The 19,923-nt window shown below is 39.9% G+C and overlaps 1 long non-coding RNA gene across 1 annotated transcript in view; it reads left to right on the forward strand.

Moving 5' to 3' along the window:
• LOC136438867 (uncharacterized) overlaps positions 1 to 15,120 on the forward strand; it is a 29,269-nt gene extending 14,149 nt beyond the window's left edge. Inside the window, exons 3-4 of the long non-coding RNA XR_010756473.1 lie at positions 8,858 to 8,949; positions 14,337 to 15,120. This is a non-coding gene — a long non-coding RNA (uncharacterized lncRNA). The remainder of the gene's footprint in view (positions 1 to 8,857; positions 8,950 to 14,336) is intronic.
• Positions 15,121 to 19,923: the final 4,803 nt, after the last annotated feature.

The following is a 19,923-nucleotide window of genomic DNA, read 5'->3' on the forward strand; positions in this document are numbered from 1 at the left end:
TCAATAATTATCACAATGAATAATACTTTAAAGATCCAATTTTTTGCTTCATGATATCAGAGATTAACACTGGCATCCTTGTGTGGAAAAACGTTATCTCTATGAAGTTGTTTGAAGTCACGAAGTTCTTGATTTTCAAAGCTGTGCCATGATAATTGATGGAATATATCAGCATGATTTGTTTTGATGTGGAATAAGATATTATGCCAGAAGAATCATCTGATTGAAACCTTCATCCTCATATTTTTAGTGGTAGCTTCTGAGTTAAAGTTTTGTTTTCTTCTTTTGGGTCAAATACTGTGGATACTGAAATATTCGTAGAAGATTTATGTTGGCGGTTTTCGCTGTGAGTTCACTACTTACATAACGCTGCTCTAACTGTACATGCAAACTGGGCCTTGTGCTCATGTCCATATACTGGTCCCTCCCCTTGTCCCCGACCAGTCTGACCAGTTTTAGGCGACGTCACTGTTTTTACCATGAACATGAAACAGCTAACACACCCTTCCCCACCTACCACAAATTTAAGTCCCTGTGAAATTAAGACGATTTACAGTACACTCATGCACCCTTTAGATTTTACCGCATTACTGTAAATCTTGAAACTTTTGCAGTGGTTTTATTTTTTTTGTTTTCATTTTTATGGGCATGATTTTCACGGTGATCAGTCTCCAGCACAAATTTATGACATCGCAATTGCATCTCCCCTGTATGACCACTGTACTACAGAATTGTTTCAGCAGCAAATTGAAAACACTGCAAAAACCTCCTTTCCCTCCCAATACAAAATAAACCAAGTAAATGTATTTACATTATACTCATTGAAGAGTACCACACAGAAACTAAAATGTAGCAGTGCTTGTATAGTGTTACCAGTTGATCTACTGCTGACAAAACATCAAGTTCACATTTTAATCTGCATTTAATAGGTTTTTGACACAACATTGACAGGTGGTCTAGGAAAAACAGGACCCTCTGTTTTCAGAAGACTTGTCCTCACACAGTAGCTAGATAAACTAATCCCCATGGCCAACTCCCCAGAGCATAGACCTGACTGTTGTTGAAAACACTTGTCAGCTGCTAACAAGAAACATTTGCAGTGCAAAGTAGAACTGGAGTTGAAAGTAGCGCCCAGAGGAAGGTGACAGTTGGTCACTGAAATGTCAGCAGGTGATTATGTAATGGTTGTTACCTCCATGAAAAATGGAGGTATTGTTTTTGGTGTGTCTGAGTTTGTGTGTGCGTGTGTCTGTCTATTTGTGTTTCCGGATATTTTCGGTCACCATAACTTAAGACTCTCTGGGTGTATTATAAAGTTTGGTATTTGGGTAGGCTTTGGGAAGACGGAGATGAAAGTCAAGGTTGATTTTGAGCCCCCTGGTTTGTGACCTTGGTATTGCAGGAGAACTTTTTGTCCTCAGGACACGCTGATATTGGTCTTGTTTGTAAAGAACTTTGTTATCCAGTGATATACCAAGCTGACGAAACATTTGCCTCCTAGAAAACTTCTTTCACATCTCAGGCCTGCTCCTAATTTGCACAAATGGGAAGTCTCCACGCTCCCCTTACTCCAGATTTGCTCTATGTGAATGGGGGTTAAAGACACTGTATCGATCTTTCTTTCCCATAACACAGATGATAAGAATGTCCTTACAACTCTTTTAGAAAGAAGTCTGTGAATTGGGGTGCAGTGATATCTTATGCCTGTGGGAAGAATTATAGCTGGTGTTAAACATGATACCACCATTTAATTAGACGCTAGGTCCATCATAGGGTTCCTAGAACTGTACAGAGGCCACCCTCAGCTACTCTGATAGTTTACTCCTGCTGGTTTGGATTTCCCTGTCAACCTCTTGTGTCGTCTATTTTTTGGGTGGGCTCCATCCAAGGCTCCTTTGTTGTTGATCCTCTTTCATTGAATCCACAGGTTTCCAGTGTCAAAGTCAAATGGATGGGGCGGTTACAGTTCAGGCAGTGATTCTTAGGGCAATGCATTCAGTTTGACAATATCAAGATTTGTTTGCTTACAGTTCAAATAAGGAAAAGAGTGTCAAAACAGTTGCAACCTACAGTTTTGTTTAGTTCAGATGACTGTTTTGTTTAGGTTTTGTCTTTCCTGTCATTAAAGAAGAACTTGATCAGTGTCAAGTTCAAGTAGGGTTGCTGGAAAATGATGAATTGGTTTTAAATTAACCTTCTCTCTGGTGACTAGCACTAGTACAAATTTGATGCCGATTGGCCAACTAAGCAGGGGAAGGGTTAATAACAGGATTTGTTAAAAGAGTTAACATGGCCTGAACAGAGAGACATCATCTGAATGGATTGTACTGTAAAAGAAGAAATGTTTACAATATTTTTATCTCAGCTCTTTTCGCAAACATAATCCACAGCAAACATTTTTTTTATTTTGCTGTAAAATCATGCATGCCAGTTTCAATCATGAACTTAGAACCACGGCAAACGCTCCAAAAAAGATTCCCCAGGAATATTTCTCCCTTTACACAGTATCTTACTGTTGGGACAGACATTAAGTTTGAGTTAGCATTCTTGCCATGTTCCAGTTTTGTAATATAAATCTCTGTGTGCTCCTTTGTTGGAAGTCTGGGTTGCCAACCGAGTGAGAAAACCCGAACCCTCACACAACAGAACCCTACAGTGACCCCTCGTGGAGAAATAACCCGAATGTTGAACTCGGCCCTTTCTGTTTTTGTTCCCAGCCAAATTGTCAGCCTCTTGCTTTCTTTGACACTCAACGTGACCTGTGTTTGGATAGTACCGTAGTTATAGATGCAGACAAGGAAGCTGCTGGGTGAATCATTGAAAACATTGAGGCAAAAATATGATAGATTCTTTTAGTTATAATGATAGTGTGATCGATTCAAAGATATTTAGCAGTTTTAAGTTTTTCCGTATTGTTTATTTATTTATTTATTTATTTATTAAAATTGCTAACAACGCAATTCATTTACAATATATTGTGCTTGCTGATGTTTTGTTTTCACATTTATTAGTTACCAAGCCCACTCCGACTTCTTCCTTATTCATTGTGTGAGAGTGCAGATAATACTGATATCAGGTGCCCTGAACAGATGCATCGTTAGATCACATAGTTTCAAGGAGTGAACAGGGTCAGGTGCAAGTTTTCACCCCAGCCTTCTGTTTTCATAATTTTTTTGTTGCTAGTATTAAAAAAAAAAGTTAACCAAGAAATTGAATAGGTGTGGCCTTAGGTTGCATTGTACACTCAATAGCACATTGTAACATTTATATATTACTCAGTCTACATACATGTATTACTTAGCCTAAATTTCCATGATGTTATAAAGTAACACTCTAAGTATGAAGTGGGTCCTTTTCAAACTTTCGCTCAAAAGGTCGCGATCGAGTATGCTTAGCATCAACGACACGTTGCGAAGAACACTGCGATGGTCGTGATTGGTTGACCAAGTTTCTCTCGGTCAAATTGCCAAAACCCCAATCAATGATCAGAGGTGTGAGTCATGACCTTTTGACCCCAAGAATCAGTGCGGCATCGCAGAAAGACCCCGGGCTTGGATGCAAGCTGAACAACTCCATGAATATGCAAAGTTGCTCCATATTTGTACATCAAATACAGCGGAAGACAAAATACATTTTGTGTGTTTTTATTTATTAGCACAACAGGAAATGACAAGTATGAGAAACAATTAAAAACACGTGCAGGAGGAGGGGAAAAGCATTTATAGTTTATTTCAAATTGTGCCTTCTGCAATCATGAAGAAAGTGAAATGTAAAAAAAACAAGCCATCATATTTCTTCCTAATATTTTCATGTTTACAGACAAAAAGAAAACTGATCGTTTTCCTCTTGACATCACATTCACAGAACCCTGACATTACAGAAAAAGCGGGGGTTTTCATTTTCCACTGTTTCCGAAAAAGACAAGGTTTAAGAGTTATACCGGTAGTAAGCATTTTTTGTGTTCTTCATTGTTTTTCCCTGTTACTTGCAATTAACTCTTGGGCAATAATTTGCAATAAAATCATCACTATTATTGCTTAACATACTCTCAGAACAGACGTTTGCTGGGGGATTGTGACCTTATCGTATGGCCCAATCTTCCCAACCAACCTGCTTGGAGAGTAGCTTAGCAGTCTCACCTTGCCTTTTAAAGAAAGTACATTTGTATACTCCTGGTCTTGATTTTCCAATGAAATATCCATCAACAATATTCTTATGTTGCTCTCTCTCAATTTTTACTTCCTAGGTTTTTTTTGTTTTCTTTTCTGATTGCAAGTTTTTTATGGGCAACGTGGACCCCATTGAACATTAATCATCAGAGAGTGGAAATTAATTGCTAATGTCAAAGTGGTATCGCCGCTTCCTGTAAATTATCTGGGCAGTAAAATATTCATTAAGGAAATTGATTTTATAAGCAGCGATGATGACCTTAATGAGTGGGTGGATTCTTTGTGTTAATTGAATATGGTTAAACCATGGGACCTGTGGTGTGTTATGCTGTAATCACCTATGGGATCGACTTATGGAATTAAAGTATAAAATCTTTATCCTCGGGCGAGTAACGGTCAGATGTTGCCAGTCCGCGGTGCGCCGTTGGGTCAGCGCAGGTATGATATGTTGTCCACTAGGGCAGGCTCCCTCGAACTCTAACCTTCGAGAAATTAATCCATGAATTAATAATGCAAGAAAGTTGGGAGAAAATTCGAAAATTTGTCGCCAATTGTGTGGAGAATTGGATTTTTGGGAGCAGCCAGCTTGAAATTTTTTTCCCGTCATCCCAATTCCCATTGACAGAAAGATCCTACAAACAATTTTTTGTCCATCATCATGTACAAATGTCCTGCTCACAACGCAGAGGTTGGATGCGGAAGATTGTGACCTCCTTCTCATATGCCCAGTTTTCTGACAGCCACCCAATTATTCAACGTTGGAAATTTCTCTATCTTTCTACCAATTTCTCTCAGTCATTTAGGTTGACAGAACGGTCTTTAAATTTTTCCATCACACACAGTAAAATGACGGAATAACTAGGCTGGCTCGAGCCCTCGGTTCGGACCAGGGCTGTCTCAAGCTTTACATTTCCCCCATCCCACTCATTGTTTGGGAGCCCATGTTGTTAACTTTCGTTGTTAAATCTGTCATATTGAGCTTACGAAAATACATTTTTCCATCAATGTCATGTCAGATTTTTTGGACAGACAGTGTGAAAATTTTCTGTCCCAACAAGCGAATCCCAGGACGTAAGGAACGGAGACAGCCCTGGTTGCTGGTTGGGAGCAGATCCTACAAATAATATTTTTCATCATCATGTACAAAGTTGATACTAGGCAGAGGTCAATTGGAAAGATTGTGACCTTCTCCTCATATGCCCAGTTTTCTGATATTTACCTACTGTTTTTTATCCATCAAGGTTGACGGAATGGTCTTAAATCTTTTTTACCACACGCAGCAAAATTCAGCCAAAGGACGAGCGGCGCTGGCCAAAGCCCTTATTCGAAGTGACAGCAGTCCGTTTCGGATGGACGTAACCTGGTCACTTTGCCAAGCCGCCCGGCGATATTGTGTCCGTGGGTTCAGCTGGTTTTATTAGATGAGGGAGAGCGGGCAGCCATCAAATTTCTTCCTAATTTTTCCGCATTTACACAACGACAATGAAAACTGTCGTTCATTCTCCTCTTAAAATCACAGAAAAGGCGTGGGTTTTCGTTTTCCACTGTTTCCGGATGGACGTAACCTGGTCACTGGGCCGAGCCGCCCGGCGATATTGTGTCCGTGGGTTCAGCTGGCTTTATTAGATGAGAGAGAGAGGGCAGCGGGGCGTGATTTATAGCAAGAACTCCGGCCACATAACACCTGATGTACAGCCGTGAAAAATGACCATTAAAGTTTAATGCTCGCCGTTATCGCAGGGATGGGGAGCTGTAGCAAAGGAAGGCATGAAATTTTAGGAGTGCTGTGGCAATTGTTGATTTGCAAGGGTGGCCATTTTTCGAGAGCACTCGCTCCAGTGGTGGAGATAGGGGGCAGGGCCAAGTGATACAGGTAGGACTGTAATGGCCGCTCTTGCTGTAAACGCTGGACAGTCTGATTGGCCATAAACCCGGGATCAGCATCCAGGTGACATGAGCGGGCGGGGGTACAGCGGGGAACGATCCAGTAACCTTTGGTTACCCCCTGATTGAAGACCAATAATCAGGCTAAATGGATTCAATAAATAATTCTAACCTTTCCGTGCCTCGCGTGAACTTTTGCCATCGAAGTTTGCAGGGACAGGATTTTTTCCTGAAGCGATGATCAAACTTTTGTTAATCCCCCAAGCTTGACCTATCAGCGGCAACAATATCCCATTGCCTTTTGACCCGACGGTTCATTCATAATTACCACTCCAGCAATATTTCACTAAATGTGATCGCAGCTTCAAACCAATCAGAGGCCTCCGGTGCTGGGTGGTCAGTTTTTGCATTTTCATTGTCCCGGCTGTGTTCCTAAGATAACTGTCAACTCTCCCCAACGCGCACAATTTTCGTTTCTCACCCCCTTTCGAATGCTGCAAACTATCGGGGTAAGGTATCAGCAATCTGAGTGTTATCTGTGTCATTTGTGGCTGGCCACATCAATATGGCTTTGGGGGGAAGGCCAGATATTGATGGAGGCATTGGGGCCGTTCCACTCTAGCCTGATGCGGAATGATAACTGCCATGCCCCATAAATACAACACCTCCGTCCAGCCTGGCGGAAAGATTTCGCACCATAAAACATTTTGTTTTTGTAACGAAAAGCACTGTTTTTGGTGTACATGCTTTCGGTTTACAGGTTGTACTTTTTTGGTAAAAAGTTATTATTTTTCAAGTGAGAGAACACATGCTTCTCTATTTATGTGTGATGGAAAATATTTCATACATTTGTTTTAGAAAAAAGCCCCTAACTGTCGATCCAAGAAAATTTCCATCCAAGGACAGAAAATCTATGAATACTGTTTTCTCTTCTCTTTCTCTATGAAAAAATACACATGTACCGGGCCCGCGGGGTACTAAGCAAATTAGGCTTTACTGCAACACTTAATCCTGTGTGGCATGAAATATTTTATGCCTTAAAATTCTAGTTTTTGTAACGAAAAAAATTGTTTCCTCTGGTTCTACAGATTTTGTGACAATGTTTCACTATATGAAAACTATTTATTTCAATGTGAGATATATTTTTTATGATCAAATTCCAATAATGTTTTGCCGCCCAAATCACATTTTTACAGGATTATTGACAGAAATACTACCCCCAAACTTATCATAGCTGCCGTGCTCTTTTCTCCTCTCGGCTAGTTGATATTTGTGGAGAGGGAGAAAGAGACTTAGCAGCTAGAATAGGTTTGGATTCCAGGCTACAAAAATCCCCCATGTTCTGACATATCTATTATTCATAGTGCAGTATTACATAATTTCTATTTTTATAAACCTTATAAAAACATGATACCCCAGGTAGCCTTGGTGAAAAAATTTCGAGTAAATATAATCTAATCATAGATTGAAGTGTCTGATGTCCTTTTTTTCATTCAAGGTTGGGAATTCGAAAGCTCAGCCTCAAATCTATAATTGTCTACACCACTGCAAGAATTCATGCAAAGTAGTATTCATGAACATTTTTGTCTGCGGAATTTCATGCATAATGTAAATCTGCATTTTCAAACATGCCCCTTACCATTGCGTTTCTATGGAAATCTTCTTCATGCAAAGGAAAAAATTGTTTTTTTCGATTGAAGAATATTTTTAGATGAGTGGTCAATTTGATGTTTGTTGTGGAAAGGATGATAACAAAGTGTGATGTTCTTTTTTGCCTGGTAATTTGTAGCCATTCCCATGTAATATGTAAACATCTAAATGTACCTGACAGTAATGTAAGTTGATTTTCAGTAACATTTGCAATTTTGCTAATTGATGACACTTTTCAGCTGCTTGGCTGTAATATTTAGGTATTCAAAGACTTATAGACAACACCTGATACAGAACATGTAGGTAGAGTTGGACTGATAGTGATACATACCTAAGGCCAGACCAGTTTAATTTGTGGGTTCTCAGAATAGCCGCCACACCACCCATTCAGGACATTTTTACTCAGCACTATATCAAGCCATTCAACAATTTTACAGTGTAGCAAAATTGCCTAATTGCCTTTACAAGCACCTTACAGGGTGGGTGCATTTTTGTTGTGTTTTTTTCAAGCAGGAAACTTGAATAATCATATTATACTATGTCTTATGTAAGCCCCAGACTTCTTGCAAAATTTTTATTTTTTTTTGCCCCATCACTCCATATTTTTCCTAAGAAAATCTGAGAACCAAGTTCTCACAGTATTCTCAGGAGGGAGATTTAGTTGCCAACTAAATCTCCCTTCTTAGAATACCGTGAGAAGTTGGGTCTGTCAATAGTCTGTCTGAGCGGAAATATGTTGTTTCCTTTGTCGTCTGTCAACATCAAATTCAAAATGACACAATATCAAGACAAGTAAAGAGATGTTAATTTTACTATTTCAGGGGCTGTTGACTGTTATTTTTCTTATACAGCAGATGATTGCTTTGAATTTAAGTTTTGATTTTTATTAACTTAGATATGCTTTGTGATAGGTAACATTACATGAAGTTTTACTCCATTCTTTGACTGATTGAAAATGTATTTTTGACAATTGACATATTGGCTTTGAAAGTTTTCTTCTTGAGACAGTTCACCTTACACTGACTAACCAAATCATGTATAGAAGATTTTGTGCATTGTGATTGGTTGATTGTTTGATTGATTGATTTACTGATTGTTTTATAATTTATGATATAAGGCTAAGTGTTGATGTGTATTTTTTAAATTTCTTGCAGAAAGAATGGTCCTCTGCAGGCTATAATGCTACAAAACAAGTTGGAAGGGACCTAAGAAAGTGAGAATAGTGGATGGCATCACTACCCCACAGGTCAGTGACACCTGTTCACTATCATGTCTTATGAGGGTCTGCATGGGGTCCTGACAACGCTTTAAGCTGCATTCAGAAGAACCCCCTACGTACGTATTACTCTAAAATCATGGATCTAAAGGTGATTACGCAAAATTTGGTCCGTACTATGAATTACATAAATAAGACAGCCTTACGGAAAATTAAAAAAGGCTGCCTACCCCTTACGGAAAAGAGCATGCAATCCCCTTTTTATAATAGTTGTATCGGACATTCACAAAGTGTTTGCCCAGTACCTGGTAGCAGCTCTGACCTTTGACATTAGGCCCTGCCCCCTGCTAAATGTTGATCCAGAAAGCGGACACCTAATTTCTGGCCCCTGTTTTAAGTTTTCACCTTGTTGTATCATTATATTACAGCCAGTTGGCTCCCATCTGAGTAATTAGGTGCCTCCTCGAACAGGGGACCCCCATTTTATGACCCTTCCAAAAAGACGGTGCAGCCCCAACCATGATACTCTTTCCGGGATCAAACTTTTAAAACAATCTTTTGATGTGCAAGAGTTAGAATAAGTGTACATAGCCTTGCCTATAGCTCAGGTACAGCAAATACGTTTTGTCTCAAAGTCATACCTAATAGGACTGTACCATTATGCTTAAGAAGGGGGGTCAGGTTGCGCCAAGTGCCACTAAACCCCCCTCCTTCCACAGTGGATGTGACACATTCAGATCACGAGACTGTGACTGCCACCCGTATGCCGTTTGGCGCGAACTTCAAATTTCCCACAAGCCCGGCACGTGTGCACGCGCCCCCTGCCTCAAAACCAACCAGCGTACCTTCACCTCTGTCAACATTCCCCCAAAGAAGATTTGCCCCTGGGTGACTCCCGTGTGAAAGGCTTGAAAAGGCTGCTGTGTCTTTTCAGGTCACTTGCTGTGTATACCAGGGTGCCAGGAGCAGTGCAGGGCAGCCTGTCTTCCCTGAAAGAAATCAATGCGCTCCTTGGTGCCCCCATCTACAATTACTTGAACCCTTGGATCCCTTCAGGCTGGAGGGTATGTGAGGGGATTAATAAATAGCAGATCCTCTCAGTCTGGAGTCCTGACGATTGGCCAACATGGGAGAGGGTTCAGGTCACCTTTGCATGACCTCTAGTTTTAATGGCTTATCACATAGCAGGTACTGGGCTGCAATATTAGCTTTAGCGCACCGCCCCCTCTCTCCTCATGTTTGTACATTATACAGCACCGGCCATGGATTAGCCTGGTTGAGGCCTAGGAAAATCAATGTTGTGTTCCTGGTCATTGTCCTGAAAAAAAGGCGGTATAACGTTAGGTCTTTTTAAAAAGTATTTTGGCTCAAGTGAGCCCAAAAATGCTGCATCAGGACATTGGTATTTTCAACATTATATTGTAATCATACGCAATGATATACATTATTATGTACAGGCATATCAAGTATATCAATTAACTGAACAAAGACTTCAAAAATGGTACCTTACTGCTTTCTCTGCTTAGTACTCAGCTTTCGAGAAAGGTTGTGTTTGAGTTGAACATACACCACTACCAGTGGACTAGCCCCCTGCTGTAGTAATGTTGACAGTTGTGTGGCCCATGGGCTATTGAAATGGAGATAGGTGCCGCCCTATGCACCATGAAGGACTTTAACTTCAACTTAGGCCACACCAATCTAATTTCTTGGTTAACAGATTTTTTTATTCAATTTTAGCAACAACAAAAAAAATCATAAAAACAGAAGGCTGGGGTGAAAACTTGCACCTGACCCCGTTCACTCCCTGAAATTGTGTGCACCAAAGTACAAACTTTCCTCTGAGATTCTGTTTTCATGTTGATTTTCCAATCTAGTATTTTTTTTTAAAATTTCGTTCACCAAGAAATCAAAATGGTGTGGCCTTAGCGCACTACAGCCTAGTAGAAACAGTAGTTAAACTCCTTTGTCTCTGTTTGATTTCGGAGGCTGATGGAATTTGGAGCACCTGGCCTGTGTTGAAAGCTGTGACCTACTGACCCACTTGATAGACAGGAGTGCAGATGGTTTGCGTTTCTACCTGCTTTGTGACCAAAGTAATTACACTTCCGCTCATGTGTACATCTGACTTTCATGTTGTGCTTCAAAAAGTGCCAGCAAATTGAAATTTGCTCTATCATTCACATAAAAATTTGGTATTTTTTTCCAACATCTTTATGTATTTGTATAATCTTTAAATCAATCCACGGTGTGCTCTTTAGTGGAACAAATTAGCAAGGGGTCGTGGCATCACAGTAAGGACTCCCCTATTAGCTAGTATGAGGAGCTGTGACCTGAGGACACTGCTAATTTGTCCACCATCAAAGAGCACTGTAGATAATTGTTAACGTAATAACGTTAAAGAATCCAACACACTTTTTGACAAGAGTTGGGGTGACCCGGTGTGCTTGACTAAAATCGCAAGCTGTAGAAAAGCCACGTTGCAAAAAAAACCATCATGCTTCACCTCATTTGAAGACGTCAAAAAAGAAGAAAAGTAGTATCTGCCAGTTTAGAGAGTTAGCCCTTGTAAATTTGAATTTGTGTAAAACTGTCTGTTGCGAACAGCTTTAATTCTTAGTCTGAGAGTGAGAACAAGAAAGCATCAGATCACATACAAGGGTTACTATAAAATCATTTATAATCTCACAGTGGTTTCATTTCCCAGTGCAGAAGAAGGGAAAATTATGTTTTCGCAATGTTTTCGATTTGCCATTGAATTAGTAAGTGATTCTTTGGAAATGAATATTCACGGTGTCATAAATTCGCTTTGGAGAGGTCACTGTGAAAACTGCAAGAAGAAAACTACTGTGAAAGTTTCAACATTTACAGTATAAATTTGGCCACGCCATTTTTTTTTTTTGCTTCTTGGAATAGCCTCTCCTGTTTTTCCCATTTTTTTAAAAAAAAGAGGGTCGCTATTCCCATTCACAAATTTACACTCACAATTTTACTAGTTGCTCAATGGTAAAACTCAATAGCCACCAAAATAGATTATAAAGGCCTGCACAATAATTTACCTAAAAAGTGTGGTCATATTGATCATAAGTTATAAGTTTTCATTTATCAAAACTATTTCTCAATATCAATCCATATATTACATGGCGAAAGGTAATTTTGTTACTGAAATCATAGTACTACGTAGATCAAAGAAAGGGGTGTATTGGCGTTAAATGAGTCATACAAACCTGAAACTTGAATAATCCTCTTATTCTTTATGTTATGTAAACCCTTATCTTCACCCCAGACTATTTACACACAAAAAAAACTTTTCGCCCTGTCACTCTGAGAAGCAACAAATTAAATTGGTGTGGCCAACAAAATATAAAAGGAAAGAAAACAAACAAGGAGCATCAGAAACATAAGACAAGTTTGCCATGTTTTTTTTTACATGTTTGGCTGAAACAATTCTGTAGCAGTGTAACAGTGGGGTTCAAGCGCCTCGAACTGACCAGTCTAACTGGTCCGGAACTTTTAGCCTAGTGGTAAGCGTGTTGGATTCCCAAGCCGGCCGGATCGGGATCGGCGCGGGCTCAAATCTCGCCCCTTTGGGTTTTTACAGTGGAGTAAATTACAATGGAAGTGCTAATTCGCGGTGTCATGATTTTGCATTGGAGAGGTCACTGCAAAAACTGCGAAAATAAAACAACTGCAAACAATTCCAATTTTGCAGTATATGCTACACCTCTGTTGCATAAGTTCATTCATGATATATATGCATTACATTGTATACATGTTCTCCCATGCGATTGTTCTTGGGCCTTATATAAGCTTTCTTGTTGCTTTTGATCACAAAGATGAAAAGTTATTTTAAGATTCGCCGTGTTTCGTTTTGGCACTATCCACCACTTTAATTTGTTGTTGTTGTTGCGTAACGCTGGATCAATGGATTGTGGCAAATCATGGCACTAACAGCAATGCAAAATTAGGCAGGGCTGCTGATCCTGAGATGAAAAAAGCTTTCACATACAGAACTACTTCAGAATGGAACACCCTGCCACACCCATGAGTATGTCATCACATGGGAAATTCTACTGAAACACATGCCAGACTCCAAAAATTGAAACACTTACATGTACATCTAGAAACACATTTGCTTTGTTACGCCTAAAAACAGTTACTCAAGCAACTGGATATGATTTTGAAACAGTCATCTTATTACTTGGATGTCTAACCTTCATCAACCTATTGCTTTGTTAGTTTGAAATCATTGTATGCTACTGTAAAATCTTATGTTTTCTGTATGTTGATTGTAGTTCTATGTTATTTATGTATGTATGGTATATCCCTCTCCTGGAAGAGTAGCATCTAGTTTCACTTCAGTAGACAGCTGACGGAGAGTTGTTAGTCCCATACACTCCAGTGGATGAAAAAGCAATAAGTCTTTTGTTGCCCTACTTATGGAGAAGAAAGTCAGTGATCCCCTTTGAGAGCCTCCGATCAAAGTGAGATGTTCTTGTTTGTTGTTGGCTTCATCTTCCCCATCATCCTCTTTGATATGCAGGTTTCTGTCATTACACTAGAGCTTAGAACTTTAGACTGAAGAGGTTCACAAAAGATTATAAACATGGGGAAGATACCTCTGATTTAGCCATGCGGAAATTTTATCATAGAACTTTAGCTTTTCGCAAAGCTGAACAGCAAAATAGGGCCAGCAAAGCTATGTAAAGAAACTGGAAACACCATGACAATGGTTTGAAAGAAGCCCAGAATATTTCTGATGCATTGCATCATAGAAGACCATTTTGTTTCCAAAAATCCATATTTCACAAGTTGTTATTTCATGTATGCAGGAATGTTAAAGGAGATTTAACAGTTATGCTAGAGTCACATTTATATAGAGTTAAACCGGGCCCCTGTCAGGCCAGTTTGTGGGAAGGAAAATTATGATATGAAAGAACAAAACACACAATACATTAATGAAAATAGTCATTAGTATAATTTGGGTATATTTCTTGATATACACTTTATTTTTCCTTTCCGCAAACAGCCCAGCCTGGCCCCGGTTTGGAAATGTGACCCTGGCATAAGAGAGAGTTGAGGCCAGGGCTGTCTCCAGGACCCGTCCCTCCATCCCAGGACGGAAATTTATTTGTTGGGCAAAATCTGAACTCATTTATGCCATGAAACTGATGAAAATGTGTTTTCATACTGATAAAAATGTATTTTCAATAAAATGACCTCCCAAACAATGAGTGGGACGAAAATAAGAAAAAAGCTGGAGACAGCCCTGGATGAGACGGAATTATGGCTGTACTGGCCATAGATGATGCGTTTCATCTGCGTGCGGGCGCCATGTTGAATACTGTACGAACCATCCACCATACAAAATATGTTCAGGGAGGCAGGGACTGACCAGTGTTTCGTAATTTGCATACCAGGTCTGGAGGCGGATGACCTGACAGAATGACCAATGGGCCCCTCTCGGCCAGAGGGCGACATAATGTATGGATGCCTCTGCAGTGGACATCTCTCTCTGGACCACCGCTAGCTGTTTTCTGACACCTGTCATGTAACACTTAAGCCTGGGCAGAACATCTGATACCTGCTTGTACTATGGTCACATTTCCAAACTGTTTGCGGAAATGAAAATTATGATATAAAAGACTACAAAAAACACAAAACGTTTAAAAAATAGTCATGAGCATAGTAAGTGTATATTTTTTGATGTCCACTTCTATTTATCATTTCAGCAAACAGCCTGGCCGGGCCCCGGTTTAGAAATGTGACCATAGCATTATGAAGGGAGGAGGAAGACGGTTTTCGCTCGCAGCTCTGAATCTGTAGACTGAAACAGTGGGGTTTTTGTTGTTTTGTTTTTTTAATTTTGTGCTAGATTTTTTTTTTTTTTTTGGGTCACAAAATTGGTATTATTCAAGGAATAAACAAGCTAAACCTATTTTTTGTTATCACATTAAGTGTTGGATTTGCGGTACCGATGTTGAAACGTGAGACAAGGTTTGAATACAAATGTTGGGTATTTTGGGTTTGCATTCTCTGCTTTTCACAGACGACGCCTCATAAATTTTATATGGCTCGACCAGTAAAGATTTGAGTATTGTTATTAGGATGGCAGAGGGAAATATTCCCGGACGTACTATGTCATTATGAGCGTTGGTCAATTTTCATAAAGGAAATTTTGCAATAAAGAATGTTTCAAACAGACTTGATAATTTTTTGATTGATATTTTCTTATTGAGAAAGGCATTATCCTGTTCTTACAAATGATAAGAACATTTTTAAGAAGATTTGGGATTTTTGACAGGGGGTCCTTAATTTAATCAGTCACGTCTTGACGACCTCAGCATGTAGAGAGGGGCTTGCAAAGTTTATGGAGACGAATTTTAGACAATCCGGAAATCTAAAACAAGGCTTTTGTTTTCTTGTGAATATACAATGTGGACTTTCTCTTTTGGAATGATTCTTTATTCAATGAAATGCAAAAGTTTTTGCCAGCCCCGCAGCTATTTCTATGAATTTAAATGATTTATTGTATGTATATGACCTGAGGTGAAAAGTGTTCCTGATTTTCTATAAAAAAAACAATTATTGTCTGATTGTGTGTGTTTGTCATCAGGGCTATCTCCCGGACCCGTCCAGCCCGCAATGGAAATTTGCATGTTGGAACTGGGGGGGAAATTTCAACCTGTCAAAAAAATTGATGAAAATGTACTTTTGTCACCTCAAAATGACAGATTTAACAACATGGAAAAAATAAAAGCTCTCATATTTCATACCTGAGCTGAAAAGTGCTCTTGATTTCTTTACAAACTTTGTTGTATGTGTGTGTTTGTTTGTATGTGTGTGTTTGCATGTGTGTGTGTGTGTGTGTGTGTGTGTGTGTTTGTATGTATGTGTGTGTGTGTTTTTTTGTTGGCATGGTTATGGAAGATGGAAGAGGTGAAGGAATCAAGACTATATCAGAGACTACAACCCCAGAAAATAAAGCAATCACCCAGAGATAGCCGAGGGGTAGAACACAGTGCAGAATAGCTTTTGTGTCGGGTTGATGAATGATGGCGCTCAAAGCAGTAATGTTTGGGTGGCAGGGTCTTGATTTATGGCAAATATTTCCTGGGGCCAAAATGACAGCGATGCGGATCATTTCACCCCGTGTTCGCCTTCGTTCATTGTAGCATGCGCAGTCCAGTGGTTAGTGACCCTGCCACTGGACCAAGAAGTCGTGAGTTCAAATCCTGGCTGTATCAGGTGAATTGCTGACCCAACATGCACATTACTGGAAAGGGTCACAGTTCATAGGACGGGATGTTAAGCCGTGGTCCACTGTTCTGTACAAAAAGAAGTAGACAGATTTCTCTGGTACAATGAACCTGTACATAGCATCAGTTTTCTCTGTCATGACTAGCTTAACTGGTTTAAGATCACTTTCAACCCTGTGTTGGCGTTGACCACTTGCTCCCAGACCCCTCAAACCACAATATCTAAGAACACTTTGCAGAAGTTGCGATGGAACAGACACTGCAACACATTTTGCTACCCTCCCTGCAACATCTGTTTGCCAGTGATAAGTGGGAGTTTTAGCTCTTTTGTGCAGAAGGGGTATAAAACGCTTCAGGCAGCACATATTTTGATGTTCTTGTAAATACAGATGGTAAAAGTGACTACCTCATATAATGTCCTTTATAGAAGGTTGCAGTGAGTGTAGTGAAAGACTTCAGAAGGGTTAGGGGATGGTCATGTACAGTGTGTATATCATGAAGAATTCTTATCAAACCAAGCTTTCTGTCACTTGTCATAATACTAACTCAAACTCTTGTCCACACAGACACACATACATTCATGCATACACACACATGCATACACACACACGCAGATGCATAAAAACACACACACACAGCCACCAAACACATTATCTGCTTCAAAAACACGCACACACACACACACATGCATACATACACACTCATGCACACACACACACACATGCATACACACTCATGCACACACACACACACACAATCACACACACACACACACACACACATGCATAAACACACACTACCAACCAGCAACACTTCCAACATCTTTAACCACACAAGGTGTGAATGGGGAATCTTGAGAGCGAGACATCCAATTTTCTCCGAATCTTCCTGGTCTTTCATCACTGGGAAAGGTGTGTGCCATCTTGGACTGAAAGAAGCCACCATCGTTTATTACTTATGCAAAAGAAGCGCAATATGGTGTTTACTTTGTGTGTTGCAATCAGTTGCAGTCAAACTGACAAATGGTTGGATTATTGCGTATATTCATCTCTGTTGGTGATTCACACAGCTGTCCGAGGTTCTGTCACCTCTTAACCCCTGAAAGAAGCAGCGGACAATTTTTCAGAGTGACCACTGAAAGCTTCGCACAAATTGCCGCCTGCTTATTCATGTTTAAGTAAAGTCCATGCATAGAAACGAAAATCAATCGCACAATTTCACAAATGAGAGCATTTTTCACATTTGGGCTGGCAGTTCAATAGGTTACAAAAGCCTGACGGACACACGGAAAATGTGATGGCATGAAACGGTCTGGTGAAAACCAGCAAGGCTACAGTCTATTAATCGTTAATTTTACAGATGTTCAGAACTTAGGAAATGGATTATGTTGAAGATACTTGGCCTATGTAACCCAAGGTTAGAAAGCACCAAATTTGGGAGGATGTTGTACGTTTTTACAAAAACTGATGACATTCCATGGTGGAGATTTAATTAAATTACTGCATTATTTGTTATCTTATGGCAGAAATGGGACTTTAGGCAGTAATGAGAAAATCCTGGTGACACATTCTTCAAAGTTTGCTTTCTTTAAATGTTGAATACTGTAAATGCATTTAAGTTTGCATGGTTTTTATATCGCGGCAATCGCGCTAAGGCGAAAATGGGGTGTTCTCGGTGGTTTCAAGTTTGCGGCAGCGCTATAGGCACATACTGCTACTGTATTGTACACGGTAATGTTCGCGGTAGATTTAACATTTCTGCATTTACAGTAATTTCTATGAAGCTATGTGTAAGTGTATAGTTACAGTGTGTGTGTGTGTATACTTATTTATTTCGGGTTGGTACAATGCATACGTTTTAATCTTCAAGAGTCAACTAAATGTATATTATTAGCTCACCATGTATGTTACTATTTTATATTATTGTAATCATTAGTATTTTTATGCTAAACATTTAGTGTTTGTGGCATTGTCAAGATGAACTATAAACTTGAGTGCAACACCACATTTTTAAATTTTTGAATATTCAAAAATCTGTAACTGTTATTTATTTACAGCAAATCAACAAACACCAAGTCTGCATCTTTTCCTAACCCAGCCACCACAGTGCATCCCGGGTGTTACTTTGCCAGGCCAGCACTTTCCTGTACCTGTCGTCGCAGCAGAATTGATCACCATTATTTTCACCCCACAATTAAATCCATCATCTGCTACAAGCCATTTGTCACCCCGGAGTCATCGCTGGGGACGGGCCGCGCGGTGACCAATTGCCCGGTGTTGTGGCCCCGGCCAAATAACATGACCTTGCCAATATCACCCAATATGAGGGTGCTTCCAAAGTGACTGAGGACTGCGAATGAACATTGTTGTGTGAATGAAAATAGGGCTGTCTCCAGGTTTTTTTTTCATCCCACTCATTGTTATGGGGCCCATTCTTTTGATGTTCCTTGTTAAGTATTGTATGTATATTTTCATCAATTTCTTGTCACAAAGTTCAGATTTTTTGTACAGACAGGGTTAAACAGTTTCCATCCCAACAACTAAACTTCCCTCTGAGGACGAAGGGACAGGTTGTGTAGGGTCCTGAAGACAGCCCTGGAATTAACATGTTGTGTTGTATCGAATGTAATTACAATTGTACCATATGTATATGTTTTTTAGAACAGGGCTTCTTATAAGCATGTTTTGCCCAATCCTCGATGAATAAATGTGAATGCTGTATGAAAGACTCAAAGGATTTGGGACTACTTCTGTAGAATAATATGCAAAAGGTTCTTCTGATGCAACATTCAATTAAGTCTAAAAGAAATGATTCTATCTTGGATTCAGAACTAGTCAATTCTTTATCAGTAACCAATTGTAGCTAGGGATATTTGAATATATTAATGTCATTTTCAGAACAAGCAGTAATAGAGGTGGTACTGGAACATGGATTGTACCATAAGTTTGTACTGTGGTACAAAACTATAGATCAGCACCACGGACAGGGCTGTACCATAAGTGTACAGTGTGGTACAAAACCACAGATCAGCACCACGGACAGGGATGTACCATAAGTGTGTAGTGTGGTACAAAACTACGGATCAGTACCACGGACAGGACTGTACAGTAATTGTGTAGTGTGGTACGAAACCACAGATCAGCACCACGGACAGGGCTGTACCATAAAAGTGTAGTGTGGTACAAAACTACAAATCAGCACCATGGACAGGACTGTACCGTGTGTAGTGTGGTACAAAACTACGGATCAGTACCACGGACCGGACTGTACTATAAGTGTGTAGTGTGGTACAAAACTACAAATCAGCACCATGGACACGACTGTACCGTGTGTAGCGTGGTACAAAACTACAGATCAGTACCACGGACAGGACTGTACCATAAGTGTGTAGTGTGGTACAAAACTACAGATCAGTACCACGGACAGGGCTGTACTATAAGTGTGTTATGTGGTACAATACTACAGATCTGCACCACGGGCAGGGCCGTACCATGAGTGTGTAGTGTGGTACAAAACTGCATATCAACACCATGGACATGACTGTACCATAAGTGTGTAGTGTGGTACAAAACTACTAATCAGCACCATGAACAGGATTGTACCATAAGTGTGTAGTGTGGTACAAAATTACAGGTCAGTACCACGGGCAGGGCTACGCCATAAGTGTGTAGTGTTGTACAAACCATAAGTGTGTAGTCCGGTACAAAACTACGGATAAGCACCACGGACACGGCTGTGCCATAAGTGT

Source organism: Branchiostoma lanceolatum, chromosome 7 (genome assembly GCF_035083965.1).
Source record: "Branchiostoma lanceolatum isolate klBraLanc5 chromosome 7, klBraLanc5.hap2, whole genome shotgun sequence".
Taxonomy (NCBI): Eukaryota; Metazoa; Chordata; class Leptocardii; order Amphioxiformes; family Branchiostomatidae; genus Branchiostoma; species Branchiostoma lanceolatum.